This window comes from Canis aureus, chromosome 24, assembly GCF_053574225.1.
Source record: "Canis aureus isolate CA01 chromosome 24, VMU_Caureus_v.1.0, whole genome shotgun sequence".
Classification (NCBI taxonomy): domain Eukaryota; kingdom Metazoa; phylum Chordata; class Mammalia; order Carnivora; family Canidae; genus Canis; species Canis aureus.
This window is the reverse complement of record NC_135634.1, coordinates 36,698,759-36,725,561: the sequence shown is the minus strand read 5'-3', so window position 1 is coordinate 36,725,561 and position 26,803 is coordinate 36,698,759. Positions and strand designations below refer to the sequence as shown.

General features: G+C 37.1%; 1 long non-coding RNA gene across 5 annotated transcripts; it reads right to left on the bottom strand.

Annotated features, from left to right (window-relative positions):
• Positions 1 to 271: 271 nt before the first annotated feature.
• Positions 272 to 24,830, bottom strand: LOC144296081 (uncharacterized). 5 transcript variants are annotated; one of them, XR_013363206.1, is made up of 5 exons: positions 24,547 to 24,830; positions 20,817 to 20,894; positions 15,510 to 15,613; positions 904 to 1,000; positions 272 to 513 (listed from the first exon to the last, which is right to left on the bottom strand). It is a non-coding gene; the product is annotated as an uncharacterized LOC144296081 (long non-coding RNA). The 5 variants fall into 5 exon arrangements; XR_013363202.1 differs by lacking the exon at positions 20,817 to 20,894 and having other exon boundaries at positions 15,510 to 15,623; XR_013363204.1 differs by lacking the exon at positions 20,817 to 20,894.
• Between the last annotated feature and the right edge of the window lie 1,973 nt (positions 24,831 to 26,803).

The window sequence follows — 26,803 nt, the reverse complement described above, 5'->3', positions numbered from 1 at the left end:
GAGCAGGGATCTGGGCTGAAAGTCAGTGCACTCCCCACCACCTTCCCCTTTCCCTGAGTCCTGCTCCTTGAGAAAGGAAACCAAAGCCTCTTCCCTCCAGCAAGCTGGGCCTTTGCCACACTGGCCCATCTCTCACTCTGCTCCTCTGCAGGCATGCTCCTACCCTCCTCCAGCTTTCACACAAGCACAGGGGCTCAATTTAGGGGTATAGGGATTAGGCAACTCTGCCTTCTGTAATTAGAATAATAGAGTCCATTAAAGTTTTCTTAGCAATTGATATTGTTCAAATGTTTCAAATATATCTTTAAAAATAACATCAACATAGTTCAGGGATGCCAATTCCCATTGACTTGGTTACAGCTGCCTTGATTGAGTTCTGAGTTGAGATGGATCCTGAGGTCAACTCCAGGTGCAGTGGGAAAAAGTCCAGGGGTTAATGCATTGCATCATCTGTGCATATAGTCAAATCACATCATAAGCACATTTAATTCGCCCAAATCGACCACTAAGGTTCTATAAAAATTAAAGCAGAGACAGAGCAATTTTAGGAGTTCTACACATTCTAACACTCAGTAGACACATGCCCTGGAGTGAACGGATGATGGGCTCTCACCCACCCTCATGCGTCTCCTGGTGTGAGCATCTCACCACACTAAGTGGGATTTTGCTGTTTCAAAAAGATAACAAGTATTTTCAAACAGCAGACCCTCAAATATGAATCCAAATATTTCATCCACACGGTTCTGTTTTAACACTGAAAAACATTTTTGAAAGGCTTGAGGTTTCCAACTTGGCACCTTCCTAAGAGATTTTCAAGGCTAATTTTGTTTATGTGCAATTTTGTAAGGAGCCCATTCCTTTAGAACTCATCACTCACACGGGACATAAATCTAGAGTACTTACCATCCTGGTAGAGCGGATGAGCACTGGGCTGGATTTACACCTGCCAGCTCTGCCATTTACTACATCTCCAGTAAATTAGCAGCTTCCTAAGGCCTCACTGCAGACAGAAATAAGTAGCCCCAGATAAACCCCAGAGCCAAGTGTTGGGAAAATACTTCAGCTGTGTTCTTCCAGGTTCCCAAGTTTTGTCTTTCACTCCATCTCCTACTAGCCGAGCCACCTTGGTCAAGTCAGTAACCTTTCTGATCTGTTTCCTTATCTTTAAAATGGGGCCAATAATCCACCACAAGTGGCTTCAAAGAACAAATCCAACAAGATAATGTGGGAAAAAGTATTTTTAATTTTAAAATCACTCTAAAAACAGTTTTGCTTTGCTTGTAAGTGGTTTTCTATTTGTGTTTTTAAGTTGCTATTGTGTATCAGAATGCAGAGCTGATCCTGTCATTCTCTATCTAAAATCCTTCTGCTATAGACTGTTTATAACCCTCCAAAATCCACATATTTTAGCCCTAACTCTCAAAGTGATAGTACTTGGAGATGGGACCTTTGGGAAGTAATTAGGTTTAGATAAGGTCATGAGGGTAGGACTACCATGATGGGATTAGTACCCTTATAAGAAGAGGGAACTACTCAAGACCTCTCTCCCTCTCTCACTCTCTCTTTCTCTCCCCACCCCCTATCTTTCTCCACACCAAGGAAAGACCATGTAAAGATATATCCATGGAAAGGGACCTCACCAAGAACTCAACCATGCTGGCACCCTGATTGTATACTTCCAGCACCCAAAACTATGAAAAATAAATGTTGTTTAAACCCCCAGTCCATGGCATTTTTTGTGACAGCTCAAGTAGACTAAGTCACCTTCACTGACCGCCTGGGTCCTCAGGGAAGAGAGTATCTTCCAGCCTTACATGCCAGGTTCTTCATAAGCTGGCCTTTGTCTACCACCCCCTGCCCATTCAACACATACAAACACATCTGTAACTTCAATTTCCCTCACAGACCATGCTTCAAATAATTCTTTTCCATTGTGTATGTTATTTCCTCCTTTGGTGAATGATTCAAACTTCAGGAATCAACTCAAAATTAATTTCTCTGTGAGGCTGAATCAATTATTCTGTTGTCTTTCTTATGCCCATGTGTGCTGTGGTGCTTGTCGCATCGCATTGTAATTGGGTATTTAAATACCTTTACCCTCAATTGACCTTGGGAAGTATGAGGAGCTCTTTCTTATTCCCTTAATTAATGTCAACCTTCAGACTAGAGCTCAATAAATTGATGGGTGGATGAATTAATGAATGAAGGAAGGATCCATTTTCAAGTCAGAGGTTCATGGCTGTCTCCAGACAGTTCTGAAAGTGAAGAAAATAGTAGTAGTAGCAATGTGACTACTTTGGAGATGTCTACCACATTTCCCTCAAAAACTTGAAATTCTTTTTCCCCATCCACCTAACCTGACTACTAAGCTTCCTTTATGCCCTCACTAAGGAAGAGCAAACTTGGAAAATCCCACTGAAGCACCTCTTTGCAAAGAGAAGGATTGAAATATCTCACAGTACCGATTAAGTTGGATCACCAAGTATTTTTTATTTAGTGCCATTTAAAAACTATCTATTCAACTTACAGTTAACATGATAGCCAATGTAAACTCTTCTGATATCTTCTTAAAATATGAACAAAGATACTGAAAAAAAAAGAAACCTTACAACCAATAAAACTAAGAGAACTTTACAGGAAAGTAGATGGAAGTGTATTAGGGAAAAATACCTAGCCAATCTTTGCCATATGATATATTGGGACTCTGTACCACATAAAACAAAGACTTTTTACTTTTATTAATTAATTTATTTATTTATTTTGTGGGTTTTTTGTATATATTTTTTTATTGGAGTTCAATATGCCAACATATAGCATAACACCCAGTGCTCACAAAGACTTTTTAATTTAGTCTCTGACTCAAACTTAGAAACCAAGGTCTATACCAAGCATCAATGTGAGGAGCCATTCCTTGGTGCTGATCTTGAGTTTTGACCAAAAAACTACTGCCTGATCAATTGCTCCCTCCTACTGGCCACCAACTTAAACCCTGCATTTTTCTACATCTCTTTGGCAAGAACTCTTAGGGACCACTCATTACAAGTTCAGAGAAGCTAGGAAATCTACATTTTCATGTATTCCATCCATTCAGCTTATCAGGGAACAAGGCAAATAAATAGCAAAAGGAAAAGATGCCTTCTAGGTTATTACCAGAGTTTGGCAGTTAGACTAGAGGTTGTATACACAAACCTAGCTGATAACTTTGGGTCTGGGAAAGTGAAGATTTGAGATTTTGCCTCAAATAGACAAAGAACAGGGAAAGTGCTATTGGAAATATCTAACAAAAGAATAATACAAATTTTAATTTGTTTGAAGATGAATAAAGGAAAATAATTCAAAGTAAGATAATTACTTAGCAAGAGAAATGGAACAGCATCTAAGACACAGTGGAAGAACATACCTCTGAAAAATGATCACCTCCGGGCATCAGAAGAAAATGTCCAGAAATCTGTATTCTCAGTAGAATGCAACAAGTCATTACCTCTTATGAAACAGAATGAAAAGAAGCTGAGATTTCAAAGACAATTGAATGAAAAGCAGAAATGGATAAAATATAGAAATGATTACCAACCTTTCAGAGTTATAATGGACCAGACCTGAGTGGATTATAAAAATCACCTTTTAAGGCATTTTGAGTTCTCAAGAAAAGAAAATCTACAAGAGAGTGAGATGGAGAAAGCAAGAACAACTTGAGAGAAGGTGCACTGAGGACTATAAGGACAGGATTGCTTTATAATTAAGTTCCTTTATCATTAAAATCAAGAGACTAAACTTGTAGCCCTATGCTAATTGAGGAAAATGAATCTGATGACCTATTAAACCGAGGTCCTCCAAAGACACTGAAGAGGTCATAGGTCGCTAATGCTCCTTGCTTCCTAGTAAAAGTAAGCACAAATCCTCTGGATTATAATAACCCATCAGATGTTCTTAGTATTCCCATCCATTAGGTTCAACCAAATATGAACTCACAATACAAAATTTCATCCAAACCCACAAGAAAACAAGGTACCATGATTAAGAATCATCAGAAATAAAATGCAACACATCACAATATCTGAGGGAAACTACAAAACTTTAAAGAAATAAATCAAAGAAGAACTAACTAAATGGAGAGATAGTTTATATTCATGGATAAGAAGACTCAATATTGTCAAGATGTCAATTTCTCCCAACTTGATCTATAGAGTCAATACAATTCCAACCAAGATCCCAGCAAGTTGTTTTGTATCAGTAAATTGATTCTAAGGAATATTACACTACTTGACTTTAAGACTTAATATAAAACTACAGTAATCAAGACAGTGTGATATTCAGTGTGAAAGAATAGACAAATAGCTCAATGGAGCAGAGTATAGAGTTTGAAATTAGACCCACACAAATATAGTCAACTGATCTCTGACAATGGAAAATAACAAAAATGTTGCTAGAAAAATTGCACATCCATGAAAAAAGAAAGAAGAAAGAAAGAAAGAAAGAAACTAACAGAGACCTTACATCTTTCAAATATCAAGAATAAAATGAAGAATCTTATAAAAAAATATAGTCAAGGAAAATAAAATAGCTTTCCTAAAAAAAAGATAGCAAGCTATTCTCAGAATTTACCTATCTTAAACTTAAATGCCAAAGGCAATGGAATAATAGCAACAAAGTTTTGAGGAAAAAAAGACTTACTGCCTGAAAACTCTATGCTGGTTGTTGCTTACGTGTAATAGCAATAGAAAATATTCTTGGATATACAAGGACGCAAAAAATATACCACTCACAGTCTTTTTGAAGGAAATAAAAACGAATTAAAGACAAAACAGCTGACAGGAATAAATGAATAAAAATAACTCAACACTGAAGAAAGTATTCTGTAAAAAAACTGGTAAATACTGAAATTATTAAGATAAAGATTAATTTTTTAAAGATTTTATTTATTTATTCATGAGAGACACAGAGAGAGAGAGAGAGACAGAGACACAAGCAGAGGGAGAAGCAGGCTCCATGCAGGGAACCCGATGTGGGACTCAATCCCAGGACTCCAGGATCATGCCCTGGGTCAAAGGCAGGTGCTAAACCACTAAGCCACCCAGACATCCCAAGACAAAGATTTAAATGAAAACACCTGCTATCAATGAAATAACAAAAAAAGGGAAATGTCAAAAATAATTATCAAAAGAAAATATATATAACATAAAATGATAGTAAATACACAGTAATTTACTAGTCTAAATATTACATATTAAATTAACACATACTCTCAGTAAGAGAATGATTGAGGGAAGTAAATTATGCTAATTTGTAAATAATATATTAGAAGGTATTAGGTAATATTGATGATATTTTGATAATACTAGACAATTGATATTTGGTTGACATTGATAAAGACAGGGGGTAATTATATCCTTTTAACTAAAGGTAATCACTTAGAGAAGAAAACAAAAGAAACATTGATGTATTTACCAAAAATAAAACAAGGATATATATTTCTAAAGTACAAAAATGGCCCTAAAAATAAGATGAAAGAAGTAGAAGAAAACTTTTCTGTGATAGTAATAAATAACAATAGGATAAACTCACCTACTGAAATTCAAAGACATTCAGAATGAATTTTAAAGAGTCCAATTATAAATTATCTACAAGACATACATTTAAAATGACACAGATAGTTTAAAAATAAAAAGATGAACAAAGATATACCAGACTAATGTGAACAAAAAGAAAACAGAGACCAGAAGATTAATATTAAAGTAGAACTCAAAGCAATATTCAATAAACAAGATAAAAAGGTCCATATTTAATTGATAAAGGGCAAAATGCACAAGGCAGATAAAGTAACATAAAATGTCTATGTTTTGAATAATGTAGCACCAAATTACATGAAAAAAAAACTATTAGAAATACCAGAAGTTGATAGAAACACATTAGAAGCATGAGATTTCTTAATACATATTTTTGGGACCTGATAGAGATAATAGGAATATAGAAGAATATAGATAATGTGATTAAGAAAATTGATTTAACTTTTTCATTAAACCCGGCAGTTTATACAGAATATATCTTTTCTTCCAGTGTCCATGAACATTTATGAAAGTTGACCATATAACAGGCCCTAAAGAAAAACTCAAAAATTTACTCAGAAGCAAAAGCTATTATCTTCATTCTCTGGTAGACACTATTATAAGATTAGAAAGCCAGTGCAGATGCACACATATACCAAATCAACTGGAAAATGCTATCCTAAATCATTATGGAGCTAAAGAGGAAATCAAACATATACCTAGAGAAAGCTTGGATAAGAAGGGGGACAGACCATGTCTCCCATTAAAAGATTCAACATTATAAAAAGCAAAATGCACACTTCTCCATCAAGCTTAATTTACAAATTTTAATGTCATTCTAACAAAATCCCAGTCAGTATTTTTATTTGGAGAAATAATTCTAGAAACTATATAAATGGTGAATTGATGAGCTTTTTTATAGTAAAAAAAGATTTCGAAAAATAATAATTGGAGAAAAACTAGCATTGGAAATTATTAACATAAAGGATAAAGCTAAAACATTAGAAAAGGTACTGATACAAACGAAAATTTTACCTAGAAGTCTAAAAATATACAATATCTCAATATAGTTACATAATGCTTCAAATCAATAGGGAATCAGTATTATTATTATTATTATTATTATTATTAGGTGCTTGGATAATTGGTCAACAGGGAAAAATTTAAAAACCCACATCCCATCATTAAAAATAATACCCAGGTGACAATAGAGTATGAACTAAAATAACAAAATACTATTTAATAGTTAGGGCAACCTGCCTTGGGGAAAACTGATAATGCATATCAGTTTAAAAATGTCTATCATCTTTTACCCAGAAATTCAACTTTAACTATTCAGAATTTGCACAATGGAAAATAACAAAAATGTGAATAAAATTAAACTAATAGAGATATTTACTGTAGCATTAATAATAATATGAAAATTAACTGTAGTGTTCATAACAAAGGAACTATTTGAGTACTGTGTATGCAACCATTAATAATGTTATAAATAATAATTTGAGAAAATATGATCTGAAAAAGCTATATTGCATTGTTGCTTCTGTATAGATCTATATGATTTTCTACATAGACATATATGGTATCTGAGAAAAAAATAGTTTTACATCTTTCTTCATAATATGGCTATTTTTATTGCTTTTTCTTGCCTTATTGCACTGGTTAGGCCCTAATGTTGAATAGAACTATTGAAAGTTAGCATCCTTGCCTTGTGCCTGATCTTAGGAGGAAAAGATTTAGTATTTCACCACTAAGTATGAATTAGCTGTCTGAATTTTGTAAATACCCTTTATCAGGTTGAATAAGTTGCTCCTATTCCTAGTTTGTAGAGTTTTTATTAGGAATAGTACTGAATTATATCAAATATTTTTTCTGCCTGTGTTGAGATGATCATATGCTTTTGCCTTTTTTAGTTTCTTAATATTGTGATTTATATTGATTAAGTTTTAAAGTGAAACAAACTTGTGTTCCTGGAATTAACTTAACCATAGTAGATTATGGTTTAGAATAATCTAAATATGAAGAGCATAATATATATACTCTTCATAATTTTTTTAAATTTTTATTTATTTATTCATGAGAGACACAGAAAGAGAGAGAGAGGCAGAGACACAGGCAGAGGGAGAAGCAGGCTCCACGCAGGGAGCCCGATGTGGGACTCAACACCACCCCCCCCACTCCCCCCCCCACCCCCCCCACTCCCCCCCACCCCCCCCACTCCCCCCCCACCCCCACCCCCGGGTCTCCAGGATCACGCCCTGGGCCAAAGGCAGACGCTTAACCAGTGAGCCACTCAGGCGGCCCCATAAGTTGTTTGACTTGGCTTCTAAAATTTGGTTAAGAACTTTTTCATCTATGTGTATAGGATATTGATCTATATAATACTTTACTCTGGCTTTGGTATCAAATAAATGTTAGCCCTATGGAAAGAATAAGAAAGTAGTCCCTCTCTCTTCTAATTATCTGAAAGAGTTTGTGTAAACAGTATTTCTTCTTTAAATATTTGGTGGAATTCACCAGTGAAGCCACTTCATCTTTCTGTATGGAAAGTTTACAATTACAATTTATATTTATTTCATATATAAAAAATTTTTCAGGTTATCTATTTCTTCTTGAATATGTATTAGTAATTTCTCTTTTTAGGAATTTACCATTTTAACTAAGCTGTTGAGTTTACTGGCATAAAGTTGATTCTAATAATCCCTTATTATCCTTTTAATAAGTGCAAAATCTTTTGTGATATCACCTTTCTCATTCTTCATATTCATTTTTTATGCCTTCTCTATTTCCTAATCTGATTAGTTTATTGATTTTATTGATGTTTTATTAGAAACAACTTAAAAAGTTGTTATTGATTTTCCTTATTTTTTGTTTTCTAGTTTATTGATTTCCATTCTGATCTTTATTATTTTCTTTTTCATGATTACTCTGCATTTAATTTGCTTCTCTTTTTCTAGTATCTCATGGTGAAATATGAGATCATTAATTTGAGACCTTCCTTTTATTCTAAAAAAGCATTTAGTATTTTAACTTTGTTTTGATAGCATTCTACATATTTTGACATGCTGTGTTTATATTTTCATTCAAAATACTTTCTAATTTTTTACTATTCTTTTTACTCATATGTTATTTGCAAGTGTGTCATTTTAATTTCTAAGTATTTGGGAATTTTTCCAAAGATCTTTCTGTTACTGGTTTTTTTTCTTTCTTTCTTTCTTTCTTTTTTTTTTTTTTTTTCCGATTTTATTTATTCATGAGAGACAGAGAGAGAGGCAGAGACACAAGCAGAGGGAGAAGCAGGCTCCATGCACGGAGCCTGATGTGGGACTCAATCTCAGGTCTCCAGGATCATGCTCTGGGCTGAAGGCGGCTCTAAACCGCTGAGCCACCCAGACTGCCCTGTTACTGGTATCTAATTTAATTCCACTGTGGTTAAAGAATATATATTGTACTATTTGAATTTTTAAAAATATCTTGAGATTTGTTATGTGGTCCAGAAATGACCTATCTTGATAAAAACCTCCTAAACGTGTGCCTTGTACTTTTGTTAGTATTCTAGGTCAATTTAGTATGTTGTTTGTCTTCTACATTTTTACTGATTTTCTATTTGTCCTATCAATTATTAATAAAAGGATGTTGAAGTCTCCAAGTAGAATTGTAGACTTAATCTATTTTTTTACTGTTGTTTTATATATCTTGAAGCTTTGTTATTAGGTGCATAAGGATTTAGAATTGTAATGTCTGCTTAATGGACTAATCCTTTATCATTATGAATGATATAAATGACCTTTTTATCACTATATTTTCTCTCAACCCTACTTTGTCTGATATTAATAGAACCACTCCAAATTTCTTTTCATTCATTTTAGCATGGTGTATAGTTCATCCTTTTACTATTCATGTCTCTGTATTTAATGTTGGCTTTTTATATGTAGAGTATACGGAGTTGGACTTTGCTTTTATCTAATCTGACAATTTCTGCATTTTACTTGGGCTCTTTAGACCATTTAATTATATGTGATTATTGATAGGGTTGGCTTTTAATCAACATCTTGCTTTTTGTTTCTGTTTGTTCTATCTAATCTTTGTTCCCCCTTTCCTGCCTTCTGTCTTACTGAGTAGCTTCTATAATTCTATCTTATCTCACTTGCTGGTTTATTACCTATAAGTAAGGCCTTTCGGTGGCTGTTTTAGGCTTAAAATAATACATTAAATAATACATTTTTAATTTATCACTCTTTTCAAATAATATTATATCAGTTAATGTATGGTATTAAAACGTATAGCAGCACTGGGTGTTATACTATATGTTGGCAAATTGAATTTAAATAAAAGTAAAAACAACATACAAAAGTATAATTATATTTCTCCCCTCCCTATCTTTGTGCCACTTTTGTCACATATTGATATTAACATAAGTCCAAAAAATACCCAACATATTATTTTTGCTCTACACAATTACTTATCTTAAAAGATATTTAAACATTATGAAAAAAGGCAAGATTTATCCTTATAGTTACAATTTCCAGTATCCTTAATTTCATTGTGTAGACCTGGATATTCATTGGCATCTGTTTCCTTCTGCCTAAAGTTTCCCTTAACATTTCTCGTAGTGCAGGTCTTCCAATAATGAATTCCTCCAGTTTTATATATATCTGAAAATTTCCTTACATTACCTACATTTTTGAAAGGTATTTTTATTTGGTATAGAATCCTAGATTAACAGTTTTCCCCCTGAGTACTGTAAAAGTATTGCTTCACTATCTTCTGATTTACATCATTTCCCATGAGAAGTCTACTATCATCTTTATTCCTCAGTATATAATGTGTCTTTTTTTTTCTTGCCTACTTTTAATATTGTCACTTTACAACTAGTTTTAACCAATTTGCTTATATGCCTTGCTCTAGTTTTCTTTATGTGTCTTACATCAGGGCTTCACAGAGCTTCTTGAAACTATGGGTTTATAGTTTTCACCAAATTTGTAAAATTTGGGGCTATTATATCTTCAAATATTTTTATATCTCCATCCCCCTCACCTCTGTTCTACTTTGTGGATTCCACTTACACATATATTAGACAGCTTAAAATTGTCCCACAGCTCACTGGTATTCTGTTTATTTTTTCAGTCTTTTCTGTGTGTTTCATTTAAGTAGTTCCTATTATGACCTTTTCATAAATCTTTTTTCTATAGTGTCTAATCTAGTTTGTTGCTTATTTCCAACATTATATTTTTGTCTCTACAAGTTTCACTTTGATCTTTTAAAAATATTTCATGTCTTTAATGAAAATTCTCACTTTTTCTTCTAGCTTCTTGAATATATAAAATACATACAATATAGTATGTTAGCACTTCTATCTCCCAATTTATCATCTGTGTCCTTTCTAAGTCAGTTTATATTGATTAATTTTTCTCATCATTGTGGCTTCTTTTCCTGACCAGTAATTTTTTATTGGGCATTAGACATTGTCAATTTTACATCATTGGATGTTGCATATTTTTGTATTTCTTTGCTCTAAGATACAGAGATGCAGTTACATTAATAGAAATAGTTGTAACCTCCTGGGTCTTGCTTTACACTTTGTTAAGAAGGACTAGGCAAAAAAAAAAAAAAAAAAGGACTAGGCCCATGTTTGGTCTAGGTATAATTTTTTCCCATTAATGGAGCAAAGACCTTTTAATTACTCTACTCAATGCTCAGTGAATTGAGTAATGTTTTCCATGTTTCTGGTGGGAACAAGACTATACTTGACCCTGTCTGAGTTTGGTATTTGCTCATTCTGCTCTTTTGGACCATTCTCTCTCCTCTTCAATAGTTTCCTCATCACATGTGCTGAAGGGTCATGAGTGAGCTATTGTAGATATTCAGAGCACCTTATTGATCTACTGATCTATCTATCTCTTTCTCTCTATTACTACTCTCCCCTCCTGCAAGTTTCCCTGGCCTAGCTTCCTAGGCATTCCCAACACCTACCTCCAAATCCACAAGTCAAGAAACTGGAGTTCCATGTCATTTCCCCCTCCTCATGCTGCTGCCTAAAATCTCTCTAGGTAGTAAGCTGTGGAAATCGTAGAGATTACACTTTTTGTTTCCCATCTCTCAGGGTTCACTGTCCTTTGTTGTCAGAAGTCCAAAGACTTGAAAGCTGTGGTTTAACTTATATACATATATACATATGGATGCGTGTGTATATATGTAATACATATGTATACATAAGTGCATATGGAGGTATACACATGTATTCTTTTTTTTCATTTATTTCACATAAGTCAGAGCCCTGTTTTTCTATCTTGCTAAAAGCAGAGATCCTGATTGATACCATTTTATTCTTTAAGAGATAGAAGCACTTTAGAAGCCCGTTCTAAGGAACTTTTTGCTAAAGCTATTTTATATCAGAGTGTCTGAGAGAGATAAACACAGAAAAAGAGATATTCTGAGTAAAAACATGTTTCCTAGTATATAAATTAGGACTACATAAAACAAAAAAAAAAAACAAATTAAGTATAAAAACTAAGGAAGTCTGTGTAGTAAAAGACGACATCCAAAAAGCTAATATCCAAGTGAAACTAGTCAGACAGAAAAAGACGAATGCTGTATGCTCTTATTTATATGTGGAACCTTAAAAAAAAAAAAAACTGTATTCATTGATACAGAAAATAGATTGGTGTTTTCCAGAAGCAAGGACTTGAGAATGGCAATGGGTGAAGGTAGTCAAAGATACAAAATTTCAGTTATAAGATGAGTAAATCCTGGGGATAGAATGCACAGCATGGTGACTACAGTTACAAATACTGTATTATATATTTGAAACTTGCTAAGAGAACAGATCTTAAAAGTTCTCATCACAAAAAAATAAATTATAACCATGTAAGATGATAGAGGTTAACTAAACTTGCCACTTACTGTGGTAATCATTTCACAATGTGTGTGTGTGTGTGTGTACTCTGTTGTACACCTTTGAACTAATACAGTGTTATATGTCAATTATATCTCAGTAAAGCTGGGGGAAATTTTACCTACATGAAAAAGAGAAAGATTTGCAGTAGCAGTTTTGTTATCTTCAATTAAAGAATTATTTGACTTTTTTTTAAAGAAAGAAAAGAAACATACTTAAAATGAAACAATAACAAAAGCTTTGAAATAAAGACATGGAAAAAAGATACACCGAGAAATAATAAATGAAGCTAATGTAGTGGTATTTTTAAGTATCAAACATTTAATGAGGCAAAGAGAAACATTTGATATTTAGAAAATAAGCAATCTCCAAGAAGATCATAAACAAAATAGCTTGGAATGTGTAAAGGAAACAGAATTACAAGAATAAATTGATAAATTCACAATTGTGGTGAGTGATTTTACATCTCTTCCCCTCAAAAATTGATGGGACAATCCCATAAAACATTATGATATAAAAATGTAAAATATATTTATGAAGAAAAATCTCACACCCAAGAGAATAACTATTTTCAAGTACATAAAAAGATTCATAAAAAATGACCATATATTAGACCAGAAAAGATATCTCCTCAAAAAAAGGTTAATAAATATCAAAATGGAAGAAAATATTTGCAATGTGTAAATCTGAAAAGATAGTTTATAACTACAGCTTCACTGTCTTATATGGTAGCCATTATCCACAAATGGCTAATGAACACTTGAAATGTGGCTAGTCCAAATTGAGGGATACTGTAAGTATGAAATACAAACTGGACTTTGAAGCCTTATTATGAAAAAAACACTGGTTGTTTACATGTTGAAGTAATTTTTTAGATATGTTAGGTTAAATAAAATAGATTATTAAAAATAATTTCACTGGTTTATTTTGATTCCCTTAATGTGACTAGTGGAAGATTTTTTTTTTACTAGTGGAAGATTATGTGGCTCACATTATATTTCAATTAAATAATAAATCTAGAATATACAAGGAACTCTTAAAAATCAATAAGGAAAAGACAGCAACAGTAACCTCAACAGAAAAAAAGGCAAGAGATACAAACAGGCCGTGTACAGACAGGAAATCCAAAATAATCTAAAATAAGCATATGAAGATCTACTCAAAATAATTAAGAATGAGAGAAATGCAAATTAAAACAGCAATGGAAAATACAGATTGGCAAGCATAAAATGAATAATGCCAAGAATTGTTGAGGATTTGGAGAAGCAAGTATCCTTATTACTGCTGGTGAGAATGCAGTTGGGTGCAGCCATTCTTTTTTTCTTTTTTAAAGATTTCATTTATTTATTCATGAGAGACACAGAGAGAGAGAGAAAGAGAGAGAGGAGAGACGGGCAGAGGGAGAAGCAGACTCCATGCAGGGAGCCTAACGTGGGACTCAATCCTGGGACTCCAGGATCACACCCCAGGCCGAAGGCGGCAGCAAACCGCTGAGCCACTGGGGTTGCCCAGGGTGCAGCCATTCTGAAGAATAAAATTAAAGAGATGCATATGCTATAACCCAGAAATACCACTCCAATGTCTATATCCCAAAGTAATTCTTATGCAGCTACAAAGGGGCATAAGTATAAGGATACTTGTTGCAATGTTATTTATGGTGACCAAGAGATGGAGGCAACCTCAGTGTCTATCATTGAGAAAAAGACATAAAATATGTGATGGATATTCTCCAGACAGTACTATGTAGTAGTTGAAAGCAATAGATTATATTTGCACAGAGCAATGCATATGGGTCTTGAAAACAGAGTAGGTGGTGTGAAATGTATGAAATAAATTTCCATGTATATCATATGTTTTGTACATATCATATATTATATATAATACACACATAAAACAATACCTTTTGTGGGAACATACCCTAAGATAAAGTTACACATTATTTCTATTATAATAGAGCTGTCAATGGGGGATATAAATGGGGGAAATGAAGAATAAGAACATAATTTAAAAATAATAAGAGTAAGTAAATAGATATATGCCTGCAAATTCATATACATACAACTCTGGGATGATAATGTATCTTGAACTGGGGATTTAATAAATTCAACCCTCTACACCTTTGGTTGAAAAAATTGGGACAAACTGTTGCATCTATTCTAGGACAAGAATAAATGCTAAATTTGAGCATCTTACTTATTGAAATTTCCTGTCATTCAAGGGAAGAAGGGAAATACAGTTACCAATCTGGGCAATATCAAAATAAACACAACTGTTTCTGAGGTGAGACAAACTATGTCTTAGCATAAACTCCCATAATAATATCCATCTTAGACTAGCATTAATGATTTTTACACTATGTTCAGAGGATATCTTCAACAAATGACTATGTAGAGAAATGTGAGGTAGTGGGTAAGAAGGAGGTGGAGAAAGAAAAGCAGAGGGAGAAGGAAGACCCAGCTGTAGGGCTTCCAGCTTCCATTTCAACCGTATTGACCTATTTTAAGGCATTAAGCTTCCACATAAGGTTTTATTTGAAGAAAATATCTTGTGGTTAAAAAAGAATATATGCCATTTTCCTAGGCCTTTGTATAAGATATTGAACAATATAATGAACAGAATCTTCAACCGGAGTTATACAAAAGTTGCAGAGTATTCTTCATATCACTGTGTCTGTTACCAACACTGGATGGGAACTGAAGACATCATATTAGATCACTGTTCTCTGAAAAGACACTTCTATGGGAAGCTAAAGCAATATAGTACAGAGTGTGTCTCTCTAGTAATAGAACTCACTAAAGAGTTAATTTAGAAAATTGGGAATTTATAGTTAATGATCTGTAGGCTAATTCTCCAAGGTCTTTGGCAGGCTGCTTCCAGAGGATTTAACAGGTAAACATTCCAAGTAAACAGATATGTTCAATTGTTGACTAAAAGGGAGCCATTTATTTTAAAGAAAATTGAAGTGTTATTAAACAAAAAGAGCCTGATTTGTGGTTACCAAATAAGGATTCCTCTAGCTCCCCTCCAATACACCAACATGCATGCACACAAACATGTGAATCTACACACACCTGCATGAGAGTGGTTTGCAGAAACACGTAAAGGTAGGATCAGACTTCCACAGAGAGCAGCTTTCCATCTGCACAAGTACTTGAATAGTGGCTCAACTGAAGTCCTATGCAACACTCTCAAAAAAAGAAAAATGAGTTTTTCATCGGAGATTTTAAGATCAGTCATAACCAATCTACTTGACTACTTTTTATATATACATTTTTTATTAGAGTTCAATTTGCCAACATATAGCATAACACCCAGTGCTCATCCCGCCAAGTGCCCCCCTCAGTGCCCGTCACTTAGTCACCCCAACTCCCTGCCCACCTCCCTTTCCACTACCCCTTGTTTGCTTCCCAGAGTTAGGTGTCTCTCATGTTTTGTCACCCTCATTGATATTTTCTATTAAAGACCCCTATATATTGCTCTAATTTTTCTTATAGAATATCAGAGAACAGGATATCAGACCCTAGGATGGGATCCAGGACCTTGGACTAGATTCAGGGGCAAAAAATATTGGCTTACAAGTTGACAAACATGGACTCAACGAAGATTGAAAATTAGCTCATGGACTTCCAGGTTTTGGTAACAGTGGAATAGCTAAAATTGAACTAACCTCTGTGCCAATGACAATTATAAACCTGGGACAATATTTTTTAAAGATGTAACTATTTGAAGGACTGGAGAGTGACACAAAGCAGGAAGAAACTAGAGTCTCAGCGCCCTAAAGGCTGAAAGTTCGATATCAAGGTATGATCAGGACTGGGTATTTCCCAGAGCTATGAGAAAAATTCTGGTCCATGAGTCTCCCCTAGCTTATGGTGGTTTGCTGGTAATCTTTGGCATTTCTTCACTTAAGGATACATCACCCCAATCTCTGCTTCATCTTTATGAGGAGCTCTCCCTATGTATGTGTGTGTGTGTGTGTCAAAATTTCCCCCTTTTGGGGGACATGAGTCATATTAGACTAAGAACCACCTTACGACTGCATTTCAACTTGATTATCTCTGTAAAGACCCTATATCTAAATAGGGTCACATTCTGACATACTGCAAGTCTTTAACACATGAATTTTGAGAGACACATTCAACCCATAGCAGTAATAATTGCATTTAAGTAGCTTTTCTCTTGAAGACAGACCACAGTCCACATGGCACATAAAAAAATAGAACTCAAGAAAGAAACGACATTGAAGTGTGAGGCTGTCAAAATGGCTAGAAATTGAGAAGAAAAATCCCAGAAAAGAGTGAGCCACCAAAGAGAGAGCCACAAAGTGCTTATAAAAACTGCCCTCAAAATCTTAGCTGACTTCTGAACTGCTCATGCATTGAGTGATCAGAAATCTATAACTGGTAAGCTAGAAGAGATATGAAGATTGTCCTAGTTCAGACTAAAACAAAAATACCATACACTGAGTGGCTTAAACAACAGAAACTTATATAACATAGTACATGCCGCTGGAGGTAGATTTGGTTTCTGGTGAGAGCACTCTTCCTGCTTTGTAGACCCCTTCTCACTGTGTTCTCATATGGCAGAGAAAAAGCTCTAGTCTCTTCCTCTTTGTATAAGGACACTAACCCCATTCATGAAGGCTTCATTCTCATGACTTAATTACCTCCCAACAGCCCCACCTTTAAATGCCATTACCTTAAGTATTAGGGCTTCAATTTAGGAATCTGATAGGGACACAACATTCATTCCTGAACAAAGATATTCCCGGAGCTACCTCATGCTGAGGAGACAGAGTTTATGGCTCAAACACTAAATTTAGAGATCTTTGGCAAACCCCAGAAATCTATTTAAGCCCCACAAGGGTCATACCTTGGACTAGAGGCTACATTTGAGCCCCAAACAGGGAAAAACTGAAATAGAGACATCTGGGAGAACCTAAAGTTATATCTTCACAAGTTGAAGTGGTCTGCTAGTGATTAACTCATTTATAGAGCAAACTTAACACTCATCAGTATAAGAAAACAGACTCCAGAGTCTCTAGAATATATCATCCATAATATGCAATAAATAATAAAATATTATTGGATATGCAATAATATTGGAAAATGTGACACATAACAAGTAAAATAGTCAATAGAAATAGACCCTCAGACAACATAGCTCTGAAGTAACTATGAGAAAGAGAAGGGGCTAAGATAAGATGAGTAGTGGCATTTGCTTTGGGTGTTAAATTTAATGAATTGTCCAGAAAGTCAGTAATCAAAGTAATATAATGCAGTATTATAACAAGTCAAAACTAATGCAGAAGAAATCCATAATGTATAAAATGTCAAAAATTTAAATAAAAGCATAATTAATAATAATGCCATGTTGAGTCTTGATGGAACCTGAAGAAAAGGAAAAAATCCAACATGTTTTACTTAAAATTTTTGTCAGAAAAAAGTTATAAAATATCAGGCAAAATTTTTCTAAATCTGAGAAAACTTTAGCACAAAGTACTAAGACATTCAGCAAAACCCATACAGAACAAATACAAAGACAATCTCACTGAGGTATCATAATTTAATTGTTAAAAACAGACCAACAAACCAACAAAGACGTAAAAAAAAAAATCTGTAAAGCAGCCAGAAAAAAAGACACATTGCAAACAGGTCAACAGTAATAGGAATAGTGGCTTACTGCTTATCAGAAAAAAATGGAGAACAGAAAACATAAGAGTATCTTTAAAGTGCTGAAAGGTATAAAAAGCAAAAAAAAACTTTAACAGAGATTCCATATCCAGTAAAAAATGTCCTTCAATACAGAAGATAAATAAAGACATTTTCAGATCATTGAAAGCAGAATGAATCCATCACCAAGAGGCCCATACCACAAGAAATGTGAAAGGTGACTATTTTGGCTGACAAGTGACACCAGTTGGAAATTTAGATCTATGAGAAGGAATAAGGAGCACTAGAAGTCATGAATTTATGGGTAAATTTCTTCATTATTTTTAGTGTCTTTTTAAGAAAATTGAATAAAGTAATAATGTATTGTGAGGGTTATAAAAATATGTAGAATTAAATATATAACAGCAGTAGAACAAAGGACACTAAAGGTAAATGGAATTACACTTTTTATAAGATCCTTACATTAAACAAAGTATAGTATAGTATCAATTTCAGTTAGACTGTGATTAACTTAAGGATGCATATTATAATTCCTAGACAACAGACTTTTTTAGAAATACAAAAATATAAAAATGTGTAGGCTATAAAGCAAACAGAATATAAAGTAAAACATTTTAAAAATACTTTATTATCTCAAAGGGAAGAAGCAGAAGAAGAGCAAAGGAAAAGAACAGAGAGGAAAAAAAGTTTTAAATAACAAATGACAAATGAGAGCTCTCAGCGGCCATATAAATAGTGGTTTGAGACAGACTAGAGTTTGAAACTCGACTTTACCATTTGACATTTGAGTCACCTTGATAAAGTGTCTGAACCTCTCTAAGAAGTTTCCTTATCTGTAAATAATAGTACCTGTCTGCCAGAATTATTGTACAAAGTTTGTTTAGATTATGCACATAAACCCTTTATCACAATGCCTGACCTTTAATGAACCAACAATAAATAAACAGTGGAATCAGCACAAAGGAATTCAGCCCAAAAATGAAAAATATGAAAGATGACAGGTGGAAGTTCTATCTATCAGACCCCACTGGGATGTTGATAGCTCAGTGACACCTTCATTGATTCCTCCATGAAGAAATAATCTACCCATCCTCAGAGCTCCCAAAGAATTTTATAAATCATGCTATGAGAGCACTTATCAAATTGAATTATACTTATTTCCTTTAACTAATCTTTTTATTTTGAGAGAATTGTAAATTCACATACAGTTGTATGCACCTGTTCCATGAGTATGCTCTCCTTCAGCGCTAACATCACAACATCACAACCAGAATGTTGATTCAATCAAGATATAGAACATTTCTATCACAAGATCTCTCATGTTGCCCTTGTTTGGACACATCCACTTCCCACCACCTCCCTTAGGCCCTGGCAACCACTAATCTGTCCTCCATTTCTATAATTTTGTCATTTCCATAATGTTATAAAATGAAATTATACAGTATATAATCTTTTTGAGCCTGGCTTTTGTCATGTGGGGTTCACCCAACATCTTCAATCTCCAGGATTCAAATTTTACCAAATTTAGGAAGTTTTCAGACTTGATCTCCTCGAAAACTTTTCAGCCCCATATACTTTCTTCTAATCTTCTGGGATTTCAGTAAACAAATGTTACAGCTCTTGTCAGAGTCCCACCATCCCTGACACTGTTCATTCTTTTTCTATGTATTCTTTCTCTGCTGTTCAAACCGGATAAATTGTATTGTTCTACCTTCCTCTGACACTATTCTGGAAGGAGAAGGGGAGGCACTGCCTCTTTACTGCTAGGGGGAGGGAGAAGTCCAGGTTCCCCACCCAGAGACTCGGGTGGAAAGGCTTGCAGTTATTCAGGGCAGGGCTGGGAGTTTGGGCTCTTGACTTAGCTTCCACTGAAACCACCCTGGCTAGGAGAGTGCATAGAAGCACCTCTTTAATTCTCTCTAGGTGGTCTTTCCTGGCATCACAAAGAGGGAGTGACATTGTGACCCCTGGGTGGTGATGAAAGCTCTCACTGTTCACTAGGTCCAGCCTACACCACCCGAGGAGAGCCAGTGACCCTCATTCTAGTTTGGCAAGAGTGGGAGTCTAGGCTCCCCACTCAGCTTTTGCTGGTGGTGATGGGCTACACTCTCTTCCGTGCTGTTTGCCTGGAGTTCTGAAGTCATTGTCTAAAGATTTCTTTCCTGGGCCTTTGACTAAAGAGAGGCTTTTATGGGGGCTTCTTTGTGTCTCTGTGCCTATTGTCCTGCCTGGGCTGCAGTTTTTTTCACCTCCAAGTGTGGGATATACCAGATAATAAGAAGACCCAGGGAATTCACTACTGGCTTTTCTTAGGTCCCGGGAGCCCTTAAACAGGGTGCCTTCTTTCCTCAACCTTTCAAAGTCTACTTATGTTTTTTTCTTGTATAATATCCAGGATTTTTCATTGTGCTTAACAGGACGAATAGGAGGAAGTACATCTGTTCCTCGTTCCCAGAAGTGCCAGTACTGAATTGCAATTTGGTTTTTACAGTTTTCTCGTCCAGTGGAATGATTTGAGGGCAAGGAACAAACTTGATTCATTTCGGTTTCCTCGGCACCTAGCTCAGAGTGTGTGTCCCATACACGCTGTTAAATGAATGTGTGAATGAAATCAGTGCCTAAGGGTCCGTGAATCATCCTTTGCAGTGCCAAGATCTCTGTGCTATGCCTTACAGCCTTTCAAACACTGAAACTGGAAGTTCTTACCTGTGTGCCTGCAGCTGGAGCTCTGAGATGTCCTCGTGCAATGCCAAGGGCTTATATTCTGGTTTGACTGTGTGCTGTCTTAACGACCCACCATGAGGAAAGCGGACCAGAGACAAGGAAAGAACAAAAGCCATAGTTCTAAAGTGTAAGGAGGGCATGTACTCTAGCAGAAAGCTCCCCAAGGAAGAAAATACCAGAAAGCCTTTAGAAACATTATGCCCAGATGTTTTCATATCATCTCTCCATTTGCTGTTGCCTGGAAAGCTGCTAGGTTAGAGTCAGAGAAAACAAAGCAGGGAACCTTTGGGGATTTCCCAAATTGAAACAAAATTGCATCTCATTAAGATGTGCACACACACTCACACACACATAGCATACTCGAGTTGTGGGTTACATGAATTCCCACATCACTGGGTAATTTATTCAGTTCCTATTCCCGCGCTATTGAGACGCACGGAAATACAAACCAGCAAACATAAATAATGAACAGCTTTAGTGCCTTAATCAATCATAAACATTGTGTTAAGCCCCTCAAGAGAGGCTTGTAATGAAACCCTCCATTCATAATTTGGGGTGCCCAGACCATGTCTAGGGACATGGTCTGGGCATGTAGACCAGCCTTACCCACTCTGTGATATTATTCAAAGGGGTTAATCCCAAGCTGGGCTTGCTTTTTAACCAAGACCTGTCAGCCTCATGTCCCCTTTCTTCCAAAGGAACAGATATGATTAAATCAGCCTTATACAACAGAAATATAATGTAAATCACATAGGAAATTATAAAATTTCTACTAGTCCCAATACAAAAAATAAAAAGAAATCTATGAAATTAATTTTCATAATCTATTTTATTTAACCCAATATCTCCAAAATGCTATCATTTCCTATGTAACCAATAGTTTTTAAAATTATTAATGAGTTGTTTACATTTTTTGTACTAAGCCTTTGAAATCTAGTGTGTGTTTCACATTTACGGCACATCTCAATTTGGACTAACACATTTCAAGTGTTCAATAACCACATGTGACTAGTGGCTACCATTTTAAATAGTACAGATCAAAACCGTGAGTGAACAAATAAATGAGTGAATAAAAGGCTCTGAGGCCACCGTCCATCCCCATATGCCCATCACCCATGCTGGCTGGAGATGGCTAGCCAAGAGCTAGAGACTTATAGTTATGATCAGTGGGAAAATGTCCTGCCTTAATGCTTGTGCACCAATGTACCCCATTCCAGGGTTCTTTCACACACTCCTTTTGGTCCTCATTATGCCCCATGAAGGTGGTAGGAGTCTACAGGAATCAGAACCTCGGGCCTAGCAGACAGCCCACTCCCACCCTACAGTCCTCTCAGCAACAGGCCAACAGATAGTGTGCCAGGGCCACCACAATGAGAAACTTCTGCTAAAACCCTCCCCTCTCAGTTCTCCCTGGCTGTCAGGTGCTGTTGTATCTTTTACTTCCTTGGAGAGTGGCCTCTGGCCATGTTTGTGTTCCAAAGGCAGGCAGTCCCACAGAGGTGCTATGGAGGAACTAACTGCCTTCCTGGAACAGGTAAAGATTCCCAACCCTACACTGTAAGCTGCACTATACAGTTCATCAAGGACTCTTTCACACACATCTCTAATCCCTCCACACTCAGGGCCAGGCCAGCACAGCTGGGGCTCAGACCAGAGGGCTGATTCCAGGATGGAGTCTCAGAGCCTAGGATGGACTCAGATAGGATGTTTTACCTAGAGCACAGGCAAAAACCAAAGTGTGAGTGTACACACACAGGTCATGAGGCCCCAAAATCACATTTGTAAGAAACCAGAAAGCTGAGGTGGTTGGATTATAACAATTCATACTACTCATCTCAATGCTCTGGTACCCTGGCTTCTTTCAGGGTACCTATGGAACAAGGTAGGTTTAGAAAGGAAGGCAACAACACCTGGTCAGCCAAGTAGGCTTAGGAAGTAAAACTAATCCTAGAAATTCCATAGAGACAGAAAGCAGCTTAGTGATTGCCAGGGTCCAGGGGAAGGGGAACATGGTGAGGGAATGCTTAAAACATGTAAGCCTTCCTTTTGGGGTGATAAAAATATTCCAGAACTAGATAGTAATGATGGTTGCACAACATTGTGAATGTACTAAATGCCATTCAATTGTACACTTTAGTAATGGTTAAAATTCATGTGTTATATGAATTTTACCACAATAAGAACAATTAGGGCTAGAACTTAAATTCAAGGCTTATGACCAAGTCCTGCTCTCAGGGCCAGGCCCACACAGCCCAGCACAGACCCTGGATGCCTGCCATGCCCACAGAGTGGGACACTCAACTAACAGCGAAACCACCTGGCCATAGAAACTGCAAATTGGCCACTGTTGAGTCTGGAAGATTTGATGCAGCCAATCTCTGACAAGAGAACAAGAAGCTTGTTCAGGGGATGGAGTCTGTAAGTACCTAAACTCCACTCCTCGGCTTATTAGGGAACTTTAATCTTTGAAACCTATAAACCCTTCTTGATGTTATTTATATGATCAGTGTGTGCAATATCTCTTGAGGATAAAGAGTTGCATAAATTTATACTACTCACTGGGCAGAGCGGAATTCCCGTTAGTTCTCCTAAAATTCCCTCCTGTCAAGTTTTATGGGGCTGGAGGAGAAGGAGGGATTTAGGTCTAAGATGTCAGGATTTCAACATACACTCTCTCTTTCATGATCAGCTAACCTTTCATCTCACCCTCTATCAAACCTGATCTTTCCAGATTTAAGAACCCTAATTGCTCCCACATCCCTTTTGATCATTTTTGTAGCCTTTCCATCAGCTTTTACTATTTGTCCTCTTTCTCTCTGAAAAGGGAGTGATTAGAATCTCCTGAAATACTAGAACGCACAGAAGAAGCAGCATCTACCATTATTGAATCTTCTGCACACTTGGTTCATCAGATCCCCCCATGAATTTAGCATCAGCATCTGCTCCTAGGCTTAGAGGCCAGCAGGCCCTGCACAGCCCAGCTCCCACCTTCCTCACCAGCCTGTTCTCATACTACCCTGCTCCTCGATCTCAATGCTCTGGTACCCTGGCTTCTTTCAAGTGCATCAAGATTCTTTGAACCTCAGAGCTCTTGTACATGCTCCCCATTTAACAGGAGAGAAGCTGTGCCTATTACAGAGAAAGCACTCCATACATATCTGTTGAGTGATGACTCAAAGCTTAATCACCTGCTAGGCACTGGGAATTCAGAGATGAACAAAACACAATATCTGCTCTCAAGAAACTCTCAGTCTAGCGGGAAAAGACAGAAAAGTCAAGCAATGAATACACTTATAAGCAACAGCTGCCTTCAACGCTAAGAAGGAAGCACAGCAGAGTAGAGGAATACAAAAGGAGATCATGTAAACTAGGTGAGGGGGTACCAAGAAAGTCTTCTCAGAGGAGAAACATTTGACATGAGCTTGAAAGGATGAGTAGGAGTTGTCCAGTGGTAGAGAGGACCCCCTTCCCATCAGATCAAACCACATGAGCAGAGGAACTGAGCAACGAGAGATCTGTGGGTGACTGGATCTGAGATAAGTGGCAAAAGATGAGCCGAGGAGGCAGGTAATACAGGAGTTCAAGCCGCCAACTCTTTTCAGAGCCTTCCCTAAGCCCAACACCCAAACAAGGACTAATGGGAACATGGGACAATCTTCCAAAAGCATTGAACGCACAAATAGAGCTGGTGCTATTAGTGCTAGATACTTACATGCTCTTAGTGTGGAGCACAAAGGCCTTCATCATGCAGGTCATAATGGCAGTCAACATCAAACACCCATTCATTGGAGACTGGCAGGGTACAGGCATGAACACACAGTGGAGAGGAAAAAGAATATCTCAGAGCAACTTAGACTTTTACATATACTTCCGTATCCCAGCATCGTACACACTCACACCACACAGGACAGTTGCCGCCTCAGGTTTCACTTCAAGGGGACTGGCAGCCGCCTGCTGAGGGCAGCAGAAAGCCACAATCACCCCTCCCCCAGTGTCCCTCTTACACCCATACCTCCTTGGAGATGCCTGGAAATCCAAGAACAGAAGTTTCCATTATGACACAAGAGGGAAGATTCAAAGTATAAACACACTGAGAGAGTTAACACCTTGCCTGGCATTCCCTCAACCATGGTACCAATGAACAAATGATGATTTTACTGTTAAATCCAGGTCCAACTTTTCAATCCACTGTAGCTCCTGGAAAGAGAAGCCCTTTGCCTCAAACTCCACATTAGAGCTTCTCAGCCATGTGTTGAACTTTCAAGACTTTGGTTAGGTGTTTCCTCTGCCTTTCTCAGTTGTCTTCCTGGAGACCTCTTGCTGGCATCATCAATGTCCAACTCAAGTGGTCACCACCACTGTGAAACCCCCTGGATCTCCTTGTTGATACCATAGCACATCTTGTCATCAGTGCTGATGTCCCTCTTACTAGATGGTGAACTACCCAAAGTCAGGGACTGTCTTATCCATCTCTCTCCCCACAACATCAAACACCATACCAGGCAAATGGCAAAAACTTGGTTGTAAACTTTTAGACAAACTACAGAAATCAAAGGGACATGCTCTTTTCTAGCTGGTGGAAAGATTGCTGTATATAAGGCCAGCTGCCCAGTTGCCCCCATGCCTGTAGATCTCTATATGCCCTCGGGCTATGGCTCTGTTAAGAGGAAATGATTCCCAAAGACTACAACTGCACATGACAGATGGATTGTTTTACTAAAATATCTCATAATCCCACCTTCCTTCTGTGATGAGACCCAGAGAATGGCCACACTGGCACACATTGGTCCAGACCTGGAGCACCAGCCCACTATCATCTCCAGCAATGGCCTCAGAAGCTGCTGTCAACTACAGAGTCATCTGGGACAATTTTGAGCACTCTTCCAGATGACCAGGCCTCTGCCTGTGATGCCACCAACAGTTTCAACTCCTGTTCTCCAGCTTCAGATGGAGGAGCAGCTCCCCTGCCAATTCCTTCTCTGGTCATAACCAAGACAGAGATTTGGTCCCCAGATAGGGTGCTATAGGCTCACTTTCTCTTGCTCCCTTCCTCAAGATAAAACTAAACGCTCTTGAAATAATTAAGCAACCAGAAAACTACTCTTAGGGGTAGAAAGTGGGCTGGATAGAGACCTTGAGACTTGAAGAATGACACTGCAGCAAGTTGTCTGGGTTTCATTTATGTCTCCCATTAATACCCAGCTGGGTACCAGAGAGCCCAGCAGTGCAGAACCACCAGGTACAGACAGATCATTTCAAAAGAAAGACAACAAGAAAGCTTGCTCTTTTTGGTGAAGGCATTGGGAAGGGAGAGGCCCAGTTGGGACCTGGCAGGGAAATCATATTCTGTGGCCAAATCCACCCACAGCAGCTTCACCAGTCTGGCCCAAGCAGACCAACACACCCCGATCTCATGAGGCAAGTTTGATGGCTGTTCTCTTCTGCACCACCCACCCTCTCATCCCACATAAATGCTGGGGCTGACCCCCTTCCGGGTCCACACCCCATGATGCTACCTCTGGGGGTCCCACGCCTCAAGCCACACTCCTCTCAGATTAGAGCTCAGGCTATTTTTGACTGATTTTTCCCTAACACACCTCCTCATTATGTCCCCCACCTGCTCCAGCTACCACTTTGAGCTTGGGCATGTCAGCCCTGCAGCTACCTCCCACCCTTGTTCTGTCTCAGATTATCGATGTTCTTTTTCTTCTTCTTTTTTTTTTTTTCCAACTCTCTTGCAAGGTTCCCCAGCCACGGAATTTAAGGGAACACCCAAAATCCCTGGCCTCCCCACACAAACATATGCCCCCATAGTAGCAGGGCTGGAGGGTCTCAAATAACAGCCCCTATACTTACCAAACCTTCAATCAGCCCCTGAACTGCAGCTGCCTCTGAGACTCTACCAGCCAAGTAAATGGCTTCAAGTTCCCCCCAGAGATTTGTCCTCTGCTGCCCAACTCCCATTTGCA